This window comes from Anolis sagrei, chromosome 3, assembly GCF_037176765.1.
Source record: "Anolis sagrei isolate rAnoSag1 chromosome 3, rAnoSag1.mat, whole genome shotgun sequence".
Taxonomy (NCBI): domain Eukaryota; kingdom Metazoa; phylum Chordata; class Lepidosauria; order Squamata; family Dactyloidae; genus Anolis; species Anolis sagrei.
The window spans coordinates 84,028,093-84,043,887 of NC_090023.1; the positions used below are offsets into that span (position 1 = coordinate 84,028,093).

General features: G+C 41.0%; 1 protein-coding gene across 4 annotated transcripts in view; it reads right to left on the minus strand.

Moving 5' to 3' along the window:
• Positions 1–15,795, minus strand: part of IL1RAPL1 (interleukin 1 receptor accessory protein like 1) — a 989,733-nt gene that overhangs the window by 516,693 nt on the left and 457,245 nt on the right. The gene's annotated exons all lie outside the window — the stretch shown is intronic.

The following is a 15,795-nucleotide window of genomic DNA, read 5'->3' on the forward strand; positions in this document are numbered from 1 at the left end:
AAAACTTGTTAGGATCCATCTTGCTAATAAAAACAAAAACAGACCCCATAATTGGCATTGCTAGGAAATGTTTACAATGTCTTTAAATGGAAAATTGGGGGCCATAAACATACCACAGATCACAACCCTCTCATTTGTAATGACCACAAATCCAAAATTCAGAGATATACATTTGTTTTGTGTGAACAAAAAATTGAGCAAAGTGGTTCAGTTTATCTTGCATTTAATGCAAAGTCACAAAAAGAAACAACTAAGCATCCTTCTCCATGAGATAGCTATATATCTCTAGTATTGTAAGCAACCAAAATGGGAGATACTTCATGACCATGATCTTATTTTTCATAGAATGTAGAATGCAGCATCATTTATGGACATGTTATGATAGTTCATAATGGTATCTGCCATATTCTACTAGTACAAACTTATTAATTCTGGTTCCTTGCACCATCTCCAGTGAGCAGGGTTAATTTTCAAATACATTAGGAGATGTATTGTCGAAGGCTTTCATGGCCGGAATCACTCAGTTCTTGTGGGTTTTTTCGGGCTATATGGCCATGTTCTAGAGGCATTTCTCCTGACGTTTCCCCTGCATCTATGGCAGGCTTCCTCAGAGGTCATGAGGACCTCTGAGGAAGCCTGCCATAGATGCAGGTGAAACGTCAGGAGAAATGTCTCTAGAACATGGCCATATAGCCCGAAAAAACCCCACAAGAACATTAGGAGATGCTGTCATAAACACCATATTCTGCTTAGTTTGCTGGCCTCCACATGGGAGAGGCAAACATGTGTATCTTTGCCCTTACCAAGGGTTATGTAGCTTGGCAGCTTATACCTTCTGGCCAGCCTTCCAATTTGTAGCCAACCTGGAAGCAACCTTGAGTTTCAGGGATTCTATTCTGCTATTTCCTCTAGTATAATAATACATTTTATTGGTTTATTCTAAGTTATTCTGAGGCTTAGTGAGATAACATATGTGAAATGCTTTGAGCATTCAGGAATAGTGCGATATAAATACTAAGATGATGATAAATCTCCTTCTTGTTGCTTAGCAACCAGAAGAGGATTATTTCCCATTTTCTAGTACCTGGCAAAATGGCTAAGATGGTGCCTGGAAAGGTTAAGAGAGAGGAGAGAAGGATGGAGAATATAATGAGAAGGACATAGTAGTATCTCATGAGAAAAATTCCTGCAAGTCAGAAGTTGTGTGTCAGTTTGAAAGAATAGGCAACAAAAGAAAAGAAGCAGAGTTCAGTTAATAGAGTTAACCAAGAGATAATAATATTTTCTCTGTTTTTCCCCCATAGCCACAACAACATCTCAGAATATCAATGGGTCAAAACATATTGGGATTTTCAAATAATCCATACCATCTCCTAATATTTTAAGATATATTACCTTTTTTCTTTTGTGGTTCACTTTGGGATCATTTTGGATTCTCTACCAGTTAATTTTCTATTGTTCTATACAGTTTCTTGGGTTTTCATATATGGATTTTTTGTTTTTATTCATCTTGATGTCATCATCATACATTTTCTTGATCTAGTATGGAGCTAGGATGGCAAAGTGTTTTGATTTTAGATTTTGAATCTGAGAGACCATGGTTTGAATTTCTACTTAACCATGGAAATCCACTGGGTGATCTTGAACAATTCAGTCACTCAATAAAATATGCAACAATATATTTTTATTGGGAAGATTTGTTTCAGTAGACTTAGAAGAAACAGGAAATCTTGGAAGAGGAAGCATGTGATGTCATAATCCCCAATTAAAAAGCTTTGTTTTGATTTGCAAATTTGTCTAGATTAAATAATTTCATTTTACTTTAAATCGGCCATGTAGTCAATAATGGCCTTTTCATTTTCCAAGACTAAATAGTAGGACTGGGTGGTTTCGTTCGTTAATTTCGTAATTCGTTATTAATTCGTTATTTTTTTTATAACGAAGAGATATTGAACCATTCAGGAGCAACTAAAAAACGAAACGAATTTTTCCAATTCGTTTCGTAATTGTTTCGAAATTGTTTCGTTATTATTTCGTTATTATTTCCGTATGTCTGGTGCAAGTTTTATAGTCATTGTTTGTTTTATCAGTGATAAAAAAAATTGTCACACCAACAGTCAACAACAGAGGGAGAGGGAAGCTTCAGAAGTTCCCCCTGTCCCATTTGGAGGGTTTTTTAGCGTATTGCGCAATCGCATCCGCCATTAACGAATCAATTAGTTATTGTTTCGAAATTGTTTCGTAATTTCTGAAATTTCGTAAATATCGAACTTTTTAAAAGAAAATTTTCGGAATTCTTTTAAATAACGAAACGCAAAAACCCCCTAAAAACAAATCGAGTTTAGAAACAAATTTTTCCGTGGTTGGACAGCCCTACTAAATAGGGATCATCTTCAATATTATATGAATGCATTTAATTCAAATTTCTTGAACCTATACGCAAACTAAAGTGACTTTGATTGCAAAAAGTTTACATTTTCATAATTTTCCAATGCAGTTTCCAACACACACAAATGAGTTTGGGTGCTAGACCCACTCTGTTAATGAGATCATTGGGTACCCATCTTCCAGGTTTTGCCTGGTTCCAGGCCTATTCCTTCATAATTCTCTCATTCTTTAACTCAGATGTGCTTTCTTATTTATTTATATATTATGTACACCCGGAATTGAATTGCTGCAAGTTTTGTTGTGAGCTGCCCCAAGTCCTCAGCGGGGAGATGGGATGGGATACAAATAAAGTTTTTTAACCCTCCCCTCTTTTGTTGCTTGAACTAGCTATTCATCTAGTAGAATCTATTCCTCATGAAACTCTAAATAGAAACTTTGTCGTATGGTTTATGCCATGGTATATTATTTCATGCATATAATAGACCAAATAAATTGGATGAGACCCATTACTTTAATCACATGATTCTCACTGTCATATCTAAGAATTTGTATGCATTTTGGTTTATAAGACGTAGGTTCATTTGCCATCCAACCCCTGAAATAACGAGACCACACAACAAATATGGGTTAAACTGTGAGTTACTTTTATTAATGTTACCAAATTAAACTTTATGATTTGCAGATAATTCTAAAGGTGGCATGAACTTGGTGTCGATAATAACTGCTTTGAGTCCCCAAGTGGTGAGAAAGGCAGAGTAGAAATGAAGTAAATAATAAATAAATAAAAAATAAAGCAGAGATAGTGGCCATTCCGGACCTACTCCTAGACTAATTTGGGCAAAACAGCTGGGTCCCTGATTTAAATAATCCCAGGCATCCACTAAGGGAAACATAAAGGAGAGGCCAGACTCTCCCCATTCCTAGGCCATTTTCATTTGCCCTCATCTCGGTTATTTGAACCATGGGTGAGGGGTTCCATTCCTGGCCTACACACAAAAGGGGTGCCTTAGATGTACACTAAAATGTAAATCCCTTGGTATTTCTTCATGTGTCGTATTTAAAACCACACCTTCCCAATTCACTCTACTTTGAACACTATAGGGTAGTCGGAAAACCCTCCTAGGACAAGGGGGGTGGTGGAATTCCTACCCAGTCCCAAAGGCAACCAGTGGATTATACTGTTAATGGGTGGGAGGGTGGATCAGCTTGCTGCTCAAGAATGAACTCTAGGGATGGCTGCTAACACCTGGAGCCCTACTCTCAATAAATAGCTCTGGCCAGAACTATGTGGAGGGAGACAAGTCAATAGTGACCAAGTAGGAGCTAGGACACAGTATTTTCCCAATCTAAGAATTTAAGGTTCAATATTAATTGGAGTCTTAATACTTCTTTTTGGAGCATTTCATATTATTATATCTGTTTTCTGGATGACATGACATTTTATATTACAAAGACTTAGTCAGAGATTCTGCAGCTAGGGTTGCATTGAGATTTGCACTTCAAACAGGATTAAAATCATTCTATTTCACACTTCAATGATTGAATCTATTTTCCCAATTTAACACAATAACTTTTCAGAGCACAACTGAATTTCCCATGTTATTTTTAATAAAATATTTATTACCTTGTACAGCAAACACATTTATATTTGACACCTTTGTGTTGTATTTTTTTCTTCATCAGAGTCTCACATTTTGCCCCCTTTTAATTAAATAAGCAGAAAACTTTGAAAGCAAACAGCAGGAAAACATGCCCTACAACACCTTCAGAATATTATTTGCAGTTCTGAAAATTTACCATGCTTACTATATGCCTGCAATATGCTAATTTATCAGAATATGCAAGAAAATATCCAAAAGGCTATCTTGATCTAATTCTTAAAAAATAAGTTTATCAATAGTCACTGTTATTACCATTAACATTGTAGAAAACTGTTAGAAGCATTTTTTATCCAATTGTTAAAGCACATTTTACCTAAATATAATAATTTTACTATATGTTTAATTATACATTCATTGATTTTTCTCCCTCACCACAATGCCATAAATTATCAATCTATTAATCTATTTGTGAGTTGGAGTGCCACATACCTCGAGCAGCTAAAAGAACAATTGGCCAGTTGACAAAGCACTAACGAATTTGGAAGCTTTAGAGAAGGTCATGTTGTTTCTGATGACTTTGAGAAAACTTGCACTCCTCACCATAAAATAAAGAGGTCAGACAACATATGTATGGTAATAAAGGGACATATACCAATCTATTTATTTATATATTGTGCTTTTATATATCTTCTGCAAACCTGCAGGAATAAAAAGGAGGATTAATCCACCTTATGGATGTAGTCAAGAGACAGGTATCAATTCTCTGACCACCTCCACAGACCAACCTTGGGCCAGTTGGCATGGGACAGGGGAAGCTGGGCATAAAACGTGACAGGCTCCTGAGCTGGAGTCAGAGGAAGGAGCCCAAGAGGCCACATTCAACCCATGGCCCTGAGTTTACCCATACCTTCTCTAGCACAAGAGTCATCATCTAAAATTTCCATGAAGATTCTGCCAAAGAACAAATTATGAAGCCTTCCATAAGAACTTTCCCCTCCTTCCTTCTTTTCACACAATTCAGAAATGGTTTGTTTTCCATGGCAAAGTTCTTCTGTATTTCTTCTGTATTATCATAATCAATTTATCCATTTCCGTCATTCCAAAAACATTCACTATCCATTTTCTTTTCTTTTTATCCTTTGCCACAAATCAGTGGTTCTCAAACTGTGTGTCACCAGGTGTTTTGGCCTACAACTCCCAGAAATCCCAGTCAGTTTACCATCTGTTAGGATTTCTGGGAGTTGAGGGCCAAAACATCTGGGGACCCACAGGTTGAGAACTACAGCCATAAATTCTTGTCTCTTTGCCTTCTTGTTTTCTCTTATCTAATCTTACATTTACTTCTGTTATTACATCTCGTGGTTTATCTAATTTAAATCTGTTTCTTTTGTAAAATCATGTATGAATGTCTTAGATCCAAGGGACAGAAAGTCACTGCAATCGGATGAGTGGGAGGACGTAATATTATGATGGGAAACAACTACCATACAGATGTTAGGAGGAATTATTCCAAGAATAATTATGTTTATGTATTGTGTGTGTGTGTGTGTGTGTGTAGATTTTGTCTTGTTCTTTTAATTTGCACATTTAAAATTAAAAATATTTAATAATGGAAACCCACTAAGGATAATGATGATGATGAGGATTATGATGATGATAACAACAACAACAATCAAGTGGGCTTACATACGACTTGAATAAATATATTTCCTTAACACCCCCCCCCCTAAAAAAAAACCCCATACATGTTAAGTCCCAAGTCTGTCTCAGTGTCAGAGGCCAGTCCTTCACATGTGCTATGGCCAACATTTCTGACTATCAAAGTACCCAATGTTTTTGAAAGGTGTGAAATCCTAGCAGATGGTAAACTGGCTGGGATTTCTGGAAACAGTCCAAAAGGTAAGAGCTTCTACACCAGCATTCCTGCTGCCTGCCTTCTGGACTAAAAGAACTGCAAGAACTGTTGCTGAGCAGGCCTACTTACAAACTGGGCGTGGCTCCCTGCTCCTGCTGTGGCTGCCACTTGAAGGCAGCTGCTGCTGGGGTGGGTCATTGGACCCTTTAAGAGCCTCCTGGTCTCAGTGGCAGAAACAGTCCAGAAGCCTGTCTCCATCTGCTGCGGAGTCTGCTACTGTTGTCGCTGGCTCGCAATTGTTTAGTGGCCCATCCGGTCTGGGGAACAACTTTGACCAATGCGAAAGTGATTGTCGACACCATCTTAGAGGCCCCCCAACATCTGCCATCTTAGAGGCTTCTCAACATCCAGTCTTGTCTACAGAATCATCCACCTCTCCCTGGCTCAACCAAGGATCACAATCTATTTGTAATTGGTCACTGGGAATTGCATTGGGGAGGGGGAGCCAAGACATTGGGGTGGGATATAGACTACTGTAGCCTATTGATGCTGGCTGGTACTCCACAGGTCTCTTGGGAAGCAGTGGTTTGGGTCCTCGCCCAGAGAAACTGCTCCCTCACCACTACAACCATGCTATAAGTTTACATCAACCAACTTGACCATTATGAATGGTTTGTTGCGTTTAACTATCTTGCTGCTATTATTGTTTCTGTTACCAAGCCTGGTCCCTATGTTAAATCTCCAAACCTGATCCCCTTGCACTTTACATCGCACCCATTGCACTATAATTAGAAACCTGCCCACACTTTATATAGACAATTGGACTTCCATAATTACTTATGCTGCTCTTGAATGCACCACACTTTATACCTATATGCATGCTAGCACTTTGTGCATTGACTAGAGATCAGGGCAGTCTGGAAGGATGTGAGGATGGCAGGGTGGGGGGGGGGAGCAGAGATCAATATCCAACAATCTTGTGTTAAACCAAAATTCATCATTCAATGCAACACCTGTAGATAGGGGGAAGGGACAAGCCAGGGGGGGGGGAATCTTGGGTGGGGGGTCCCGATTGAGGTGGTGGCTGGGAGAGGGAGATGCAGGAAAAAGAGACCCAGATCATCAATGTGGCCAAAAATTGGAGCAGACCAAAAATGCTAATTCGACCCATAGACAGTAATTCTAAATTACCAATTCAGCCAGAAATTGAAAGAACTCTTGTAAATTTAAATAGGACTCCTGACAAGGTTAAGATGAGTGCCCAGGATGGCGGCCCCTCCAGGTTGCGAGTGGTGCTGTTCAATGCCAGGTCAGTGAATGGGAAAACATCTATTATTCAGGATCTAATCCTTGAAGAACATGCTGACCTGGCTTGTATAACGGAGACCTGGTTGGATGGGGGGGGGGGGGAATCTCTCCCAGCTTTGTCCACCAGGCTACTCCGTTCAGCACCAGTCAAGATCTGGAGGGTGTTGCAATTGTCTATAAGAATACCATCCCCCTGACCAGGTGCCCCATCTCACAGTCTACCACATTTGAGTGTGTCAGCCTGAGAGTCGGTGACTGGGAAAGGATAGGAATTCTGTTGGTGTACCGACCACCCCTCTGCACTACAGTCTCCCTACCTGAGCTAGCCGGAGTGGTCTCAGGCCTGGCCTTGGAGTCCCAATGGCTCATTGTGCTGGGGAACTTCAATGTCCATGCCGAGACTACTCTGTCAGGAGTGGCTCAGGACTTCATGTCAACCATGGCAACCATGGGTCTGTCCCAATTAGTATATGGTCCCACCCACAGTGCTGGACACACGCTAGATCTGGTCTTCTGCCAGGGATGGGAAGAAGGTGGCGGGGTGGAGGAGCTGACAATTGCTCTGTTGCCATGGATCGACCACCACCTGATCAGGTTTAGAGTTATTGCGCCTACCTACCTACCTCCACAAGGGTGGTGGACCCATTAAAATGGTCCACTCCAGGAGACTTATGGATCCAAATGGTTTTCTGATGACTCTTGGGGATTTTCCCACCTCTTTGGTAAGTGACCCTGCCGAGGCTCTTGTCTCTCTCCTGGACAGGGAGGTGACCAGAGCCATAGACACGATTGCTCCAGAACGCCCCCTCTCAGGTAACCGAGCTCAGCCAGCTCCTTGGTTCACTGAAGAGCTGGCAGTAATGAAGCAAAAAAAAAAAAAAGAGGTGGCTAGGGCGCGTGTGGCGACAGAAGCGTAGTTTCCTTTTTAAGGAGCTATGACACGGCAATAAAGGCTGCACAAAAAACATTCCTTGCAGCCAGTATTGTGTCCGCTAAGAACCATCCGGCTGAGCTGTTCCGAGTTGTCAGAGGACTATTAAATCCACCTCAGAGCGAGATCCCTGACAACTCGGCAGATCGCTGTGAAGCATTTGCTCGGTTCTTTCCGGACAAAGTTACACTGATCCGTTCCAACTTTGACGCTACGTTAACAGCAGTCTCTGAGGATGTAACATGAGCACCTGCTTGTCCGGTTTTAATGGATTCTTTTCAATTGGTTCAGCTTGAGGATGTGGACAAGATCCTTGGAGAAGCAAGGCCTACCACATGCGTCCTAGACCCTGCCCACCCTGGCTGATAAAAGAAGCCAGAGGGGGTTTGGCAGAGTGGGTTAAGGTGGTGGTTAATGCCTCCTTATAGGAGGGCCAGATTCCAGCCTGCCTAAAACAGGCTGTTATAAAACCGCTGTTGTAAAAACAATCACTGGACCCTAGGGCTGGGCAATTCGTTTCGTTAATTCATAATTCATTAAAAAATTCGTTAATTTTTGAATTACAAAACGATTACAAAACTTATTTTTAAACCTGGAAGTGTTTTTAAATATCGAAACGGCAGGTGCCAAAAAATTTTGTATTTCCGTCCATTTCGGAAATATGTAAGATGGCCGCCTGGCTTGCTGGGAGCTCTCCTCTCTCGGCGCCGGCTGAGCAAGCGAGCGAGAGGGCGAGCGAGAGGGCGAGCAGCGAGCGCGAGGGCGAGGGCGAGCGGCGAGCGAGAGGGCGAGCGAGAGGGCGAGCGGCGAGCGAGAGGGCGAGGGCGAGCGGCGAGCGAGAGGGCGAGCGAGAGGGCGAGTGGCGAGCGAGAGGGCGAGGGCGAGCGGCGAGCGAGAGGGCGAGCGAGAGGGCGAGCGAGAGGGCGAGAGGGAGGTCTCCTTCTCTTTTTTCCTTTTCTCTTCTTTCTCTCTCTCTCACCTTTCGCAGGGGGGTTCTGAGCTCTCTTCCAAAGAAGGCTCACTTGCTTCCTCTTCTCTCTCTCTCTCTCTCTCTCTCTCTCAATTCGAGGCAGGAAACCCCTCCATCCTGCAGCCATCTACACTGCAGCCTGGATGAGGTTTGGCACCACATTGGCTCAATGCTGTAGCATCCTGGGAGTTGTAGTTTGGCAGCCTGGGAAAAAGAGCCCCTCCTGGAAGGAACCCATCCTAGCGAGAGGGCGAGAGGGCGAGCAAGCGGCGAGCGAGAGGGCCCACCAGAGTGAGTGCCTGCCTTCCCTCAATAATAATTTCTCCTCCCTATTCTACTAAATTAATAATTAAATTTAAAAAATATTTAAAAAATATTGGAAAAAAAAGGGCGCCATCTTTACAAAATGTTTTGTAAATATTTACGAAATTTCGTAAATACCGAACCTTTTTTTTTGGAAAATTTTGTAATTATTTTAAATATCGAAACAAAAAAACACCCCAATTACAAATCGATTTTAGAAACAAATTTTTGCGTTGTTACCCAGGCCTACTGGACCCCACTCAATTCATCAACTATCGGCCAGTTTCCAATCTTCCCTACTTGGACAAAGTCATGGAACATGTGGTGGCTTCGCAACTCCAGGGGTTCTTGGTAGACACTGATTATCTAGATCCAGCACAGTCTGGCTTTAAGCCGGGACATGGCACTGAAGCAGCCTTTGTCTCCTTAGTAAATGATCTTCTCCGGGAGCACGACAGGGGGAGTGTGTCCCTGTTGGTTCTGCTGGACCTCTCAGCGGCCTTTGATACTGTTGACCATGGTATCCTTCTGGGATGCCTCGCAGAAATGGGACTTGGAGGTACTGCTCTGCAGTGGCTTCAGTCCTTCCTGGACGGTCAGTCTCAGGTATTACTGGATGACACCTGTTCAGCTCCACAACCATTGTCTTGTGAAGTCCCTCAGAGTTCAGTGCTGTCCCTGATGTTATTTAACATCTACATGAAGCCGCTGGGGGAGATCATCCGGAGTTTCGGAGTAAGGTGTTATCTGTACGAAGATGACGTCCAAATCTGTCACTCCTTTCCATCTGTTACTAAGGAGGCTGTCCAGACCTTGAATCAGTGCTTGGTCGCTGTGTTGGACTGGATGAGGGCTAACAAATTGAAATTGAATCCAGACAAGACAGAGGCCCTCCTGGTCAGTCAAAAGACCGAACAGGGCATAGGGTTACAGCCTGTGTTGGATGGGGTTACACTCCCCCTGAAGACACAGGTTCACAGCTTAGGAGTGATCCTGGATTCATCGCTGAGCATGGAACCCCAGGTTTCGGCAGTAGCCAGGGGAGCTTTTGCACAGTTAAAACTCGTGCACCAGCTGCGCCCGTACCTTGGGAAGTCTGATCTGGCCATGGTGGTCCACGCTCTGGTTACATCCCGAATAGATTACTGCAACACGCTCTACATGGGGCTGCCTTTGAAGATGGTTCAGAAACTTCCGCTAGTTCAACGGGCAGCAGCCAGATTACTAACTGGGGCAGCATACAGGGAGCATACCACCCCCCTGCTATGCAAGCTCCACTGGCTGCCGGCCCATCTCCGAGCCAAATACAAAGTGCTGGTTTTGACCTATAAATCTCTTTACTAGGGCTGTCCAACCACGGAAAAAATGTTTCTAAACTCGATTCGTTTTTAGGGGGTTTTTGCGTTTCGTTATTTAAAAGAATTCCGAAATTTTTCTTTTAAAAAGTTCGATATGATGGACGAGACTGTTTTATTGTTTTAATGATTGTTTTATTGCTCATGGATGTATTTTTTAATTTGTTTTATGTCTAATTGTGGTATTTTATTTATCGTGTCATCAGCAACCATTGTATTACAATTCTAACAGAGCAAAACAAACACAGAGATTAAAAAGAAAAAGAAAGAAGAAGAAAAAACACACAGATTCTGCAAATTTGGTATTTGGTTAAATGTCTTTTGGCCAGTATCTGGCCACTTGGAGTGCCTCTGGGGTTGATGCAAGAAGGTCCTCCATCGTGCATGTGGCAGGGCTCAGGTTGCATTGCAGCAGGTGGTCAGTGGTTTGTTCTTCTCCGCACTCGCACCCTGTAGCCCCATTTCTTAAGATTGGCTCTGCATCTCGTGGTGCCAGAGCGCAGTCTGTTCAGTGCCTTCCAAGTTGCCTAGTCTTCTGTGTGCCCAGGGGGGAGTCTCTCATCTGGTATCACCCATGGATTGAGGTGCTGGGTTTGGGCCTGCCACTTTTGGACTCTCGCTTGCTGGGGTGTTCCAGCGAGTGTCTCTGTAGATCTAAGAAAACTATGTCTTGATTTAAGTCGTTGACGTGCTGGCTGATACCCAAACAGGGGATGAGCTGGAGATGTCTTTGCCTTGGTCCTTTCACTATTGGCTGCTACTTCCCGGCGGATGTCAGGTGGTGCAATACCGGCTAAGCAGTGTAATTTCTCCAGTGGTGTGGGGCGCAGACACCCTGTGATAATGCGGCATGTCTCATTAAGAGCCACATCTACCGTTTTAGTGTGGTGAGATGTGTTCCACACTAGGCATGCATACTCAGCAGCAGAATAGCATAGCACAAGTGCAGATGTCTTCACTGTGTCTGGTTGTGATCCCCAGGTTGTGCCAGTCAGCTTTCGTATGATGTCATTTCTAGCACCCACTTTTTGTTTGATGTTTAGGCAGTGCTTCTTGTAGGGCAGAGCATGGTCCAAAGTGACTCCCAGGTATTTGGGTGTGTTGCAATGCTCCAGTGGGATTCCTTCCCAGGTAATCCTTAGAGCTCGTGAATATCGTGTTTTCTAAACCTGTTGCATTCATGTTTTGGGTGCATCCTTAAAACAGACAGGGAGGGGGAGTCCGAAATATTCCTGCGGAGTCATTTGGTTATATAAGTCCCATTTTTGCTGCTTCATTTGGGACACCTAAGGTTCAGTTTGATGAGGTGAGGGGAATTCTAATGGCCTAGGAATGCGGAGTGTCAGGTCTCAGATACCCTGAGAGGGACTTCTCCGACACATTTCCCTAAGAGGTTGCCTGGATTAGGTTCCCTGGGGACCCAGGTGTTTTGTCCTAACTAGCCGAGGGGTAGGCCGGGTAGGGACGCTACCTCGGCTTTTCCACCAAGTTCAGGATCCATAGATTTAGATCCAATCAAAGTTTAATAGGTAACAATTAATAAAAGTTGCCCATATTTAAACCCAAATACTGATGTGTGGTCTCGTTATTTCGGAGGTTGACAGGCAATAAGACTGGCTGATTCAGGGCCGGAGAGCATTTCCTTCCCTGCTTCCATTTTTTTCTCCATCTTCCCCATACTACCTCTGAGGAAAAGAAAAATAGGGTAATGTCTGTTAAATAGGTTATCATGGGCAGATAATGTGGGGAAATGAATAATTGGTGTGTACCTTGGCATGTGAGTGAAAAGGGGTTTCTGAAATGACCTCTAAGATAGTGGTCATGGGTTGACAGCTGTCTCTTGGATTAGACCAGCTATACAATATCCCAGAGTACTTGTAGGGTATCAGTACAAACACAAAACAGTCTATGTAGAATGTCAAAATATAATGTCAAAAGAGCATATGGTATGCTAATTAACAAAATCCCGAGTATATAGCTCAATTCAGTGGCCCAAAACAAAATCAAAAGGAGCAACCGCTCCTCTTTATTTCATGGCTGGTATCCAAATAGGTCATTTAAGGACATGATTATATACCTATTCACTTCTTTCTTGGAAAAAACAACTGGATGTCTGACAACTACTAACAATTGCCCTGCTGAGTGATCATCATCATCATCATCATCATCTAGAAATGTGTATGTGTGTGTGTATGTATGAGATACATACATTCAGAGATTATTTACAATATTCCTATACTTATTTCTTAATGCTATGACACGTTATTAAACTTAGAAATGGCATGAAAGCTTGACCCTTTTTTCTATCAAGGGCAGTAGTTCTCAATGCCATCTCATTTGGTCCCTAACCATAAGTTATCTGTTCTTGTCCCTCAAGAATGAGTGGTCACTTCCCTAGTAATATATGGGGTAAGAGAGAAAAAATGATCTAGGATGATTGTGCCTTTGCATACCTTGGTTCCTCTGGCCTCCATTATCCATTTATTTATTTTATTTATTTTCTATATTTATACCCCTCCCTTCTCACCCCCAAGGGGGGACTCAGGGTGGCCTCACAAACACCATATGGTGTCATCATAATAAAACAATCAACAGTGCATTAAAATATTAAAATATTTAAACAATAATTAAAACAATTGATTAACACACGCCTATTAAAATCAGAGTCTAAAATCCATGATAAAATGAAGCTCTTGGAGGTGAACATGTTTTTAAGTCTCGGTTTACGCCAATGCAGTATCAATAGTATATTCTTGCCTTAGTTCATTTCAAATGATTTCCTAAATCCCATACTTTTAAGTCATTAAATATGACATTTCCAGAGTGCTGACATTTCCTTTTCATGGGTTTCTTTTTGCAGTGATGTCACATCATGTAGCATCACCATATGCACTCAGTGTGTGCCAGGGTGTGTGAAAGATATAGATTTATCAATATGAATATGTGTTTTGTGGCAGAGGGGTGGAAAAAAATCAAGCCAAAGGAAATAATGTTTGCCTAAATTAACTTATCATCTAAATGAGCTCTCACCAGGTTGCAATTCTTCATTAATTTTGTTCTCAGAGGATGCAACAATTAATTTTAGCAATTTTCTTCCTGCTGTGAGCAACTCATGAAAAACCAAACACATTTCAGAGTTTATTTTGCATAGAACTCACAATTTTTGTATAGGGAAATATTTTCTGAACAAGAAACAGCACTTTTTGTGCAGACATGTTTTTTTCTGTGTATACAATACTGTTTCCTGCAGAGAGTGCTGCATTTGGATATTTATTTTATATAAAATTCAAATGTTGCTTTTGGTTTATACTTGCACAGAAAATAGGATGGTTTTTGTGAAGGGAAGGACATCTGCAGAAAAATTCTGTTTACTGAGCAGAAATTGCTGTAATTGGGGTCTTGCTCTGGAAAATTAGTACATGATTTTTGTGTGTATGCAGAAAAAGTTTTAAATATTATCTGCATAATAGCAGTTGTGAATTTTTTTGCATAATAAGCACTGAAATGAAATTATTATTTTTTAAAGTCCAGTCCTTGTTAAGAGTTTCCCAATGGTCACAAAATATAGTTTTTCAACCTTTTTTGAATATGTTTGTGCATTCCTTCCATTCCTAGTGATCACTATGTGAAAAATCACTTGGCTTCTCATTGGTAGTCATGGTATGAGTGATCACCCCCTATTTTCATTTAGCCCCTGTTTTTGTCAGAGTCAGGAGCAAGAAATATTTAAATATTTGTTTACCTAATGCCAACACTATGCATGGCAGTGTAGAAACTATAAGAAGTCATTGTTCCAGGGAGCTTATACCATAAATCTGGAATAGAACGAAAGGCAGTTAAACAGGGAACAATTATGTGTGATAGATTTAAATGAAGGTTATCAATGTAGGTAATCCAATAATATTTTGAAAATTTATATAAACTTACATATATCTACAACTTTAACCTTATGCTTTAATAGCACATCAGATATGTTACTTATTAAAATTTAGTCTGCTTACTTCCCTAAATACAGGTATAAGGAAATCAAATCTATATAATCTCAAGGATTTGACCCATAGTAAACCTAATGTTTACAAATAAGTGGATGAAGTATACATAGATGAGTGTAATTATACAAGCATTGTATATTTATCAAATATGTCCAAACAAAATTGGACACTTTAAGTTCTACTATACAAAAACCAAGCTAGCTAGAGATATCAAACCTATCTGGCCTAATCTGAAACAAATTAATAAATATTCCCAAGACTACCAAAAGAGAGAGAGAGAGAGAGAGAGAAGAAAAAAACCACCTGTTTTTCTGCTATTTAATTGTAAATATTGGGACTAAGATTTTACTTCAAGTTCATCTGGCTTTTGCTTAAACTGTTTCTATATTTGGTGAAGGGAGTGTACACTATATGTGAACTACTTCATAACAGAAGAATCATGCATAATACTGGATACTTTCATGTTTGGACTTGTTCTCTTACCAGTGAGATTTCTGGACCACCCCCTCCAAAAAAAAATCAGTAATAATATTCTCTTCTGACCGTTCCACACAGCTGAATAAAATCCCACATTTTCTGCTTTGAACTGGAATATATGGCAGTGTGGACTCAGATAACCCAATTCAAAGCAGATATTGTGGGATTTTCTGTCTTGATATTCTGGGTTATATGGCTGTATGGAAGAGCCCCTTGATAAGATAATAGTATCTTACAATATTAGGGAAATAAGTGCTGATTAAATACCTGAGCATCTACAGCCTAGCCATTCTAACATAAACAATGGATGAAATCATTCAGGTATTGCTGAAATGCAAGAGTTTTAGAATACTTAATGCATTTCCCTATTTTATTTCCACAAAATAACACATTCAAAGGTTTTTGAAACACTGAGGCTTTGATTTCAGTGTTCTGTGTTGCTATTGAATAAAATAGTATATTTTATTAGCAGTGGTGGGTTGAAAAGAAGGGATTGTTAAACAAGGAAATAAAAGGCAACTGCTCTGTGCCCTTGAATCAGCAAATCATATTAAAATACTGCTACTAGGGTAGCAGTGTTTGAGGAAAAAATAAATAGCAATACACAAAAAGCTT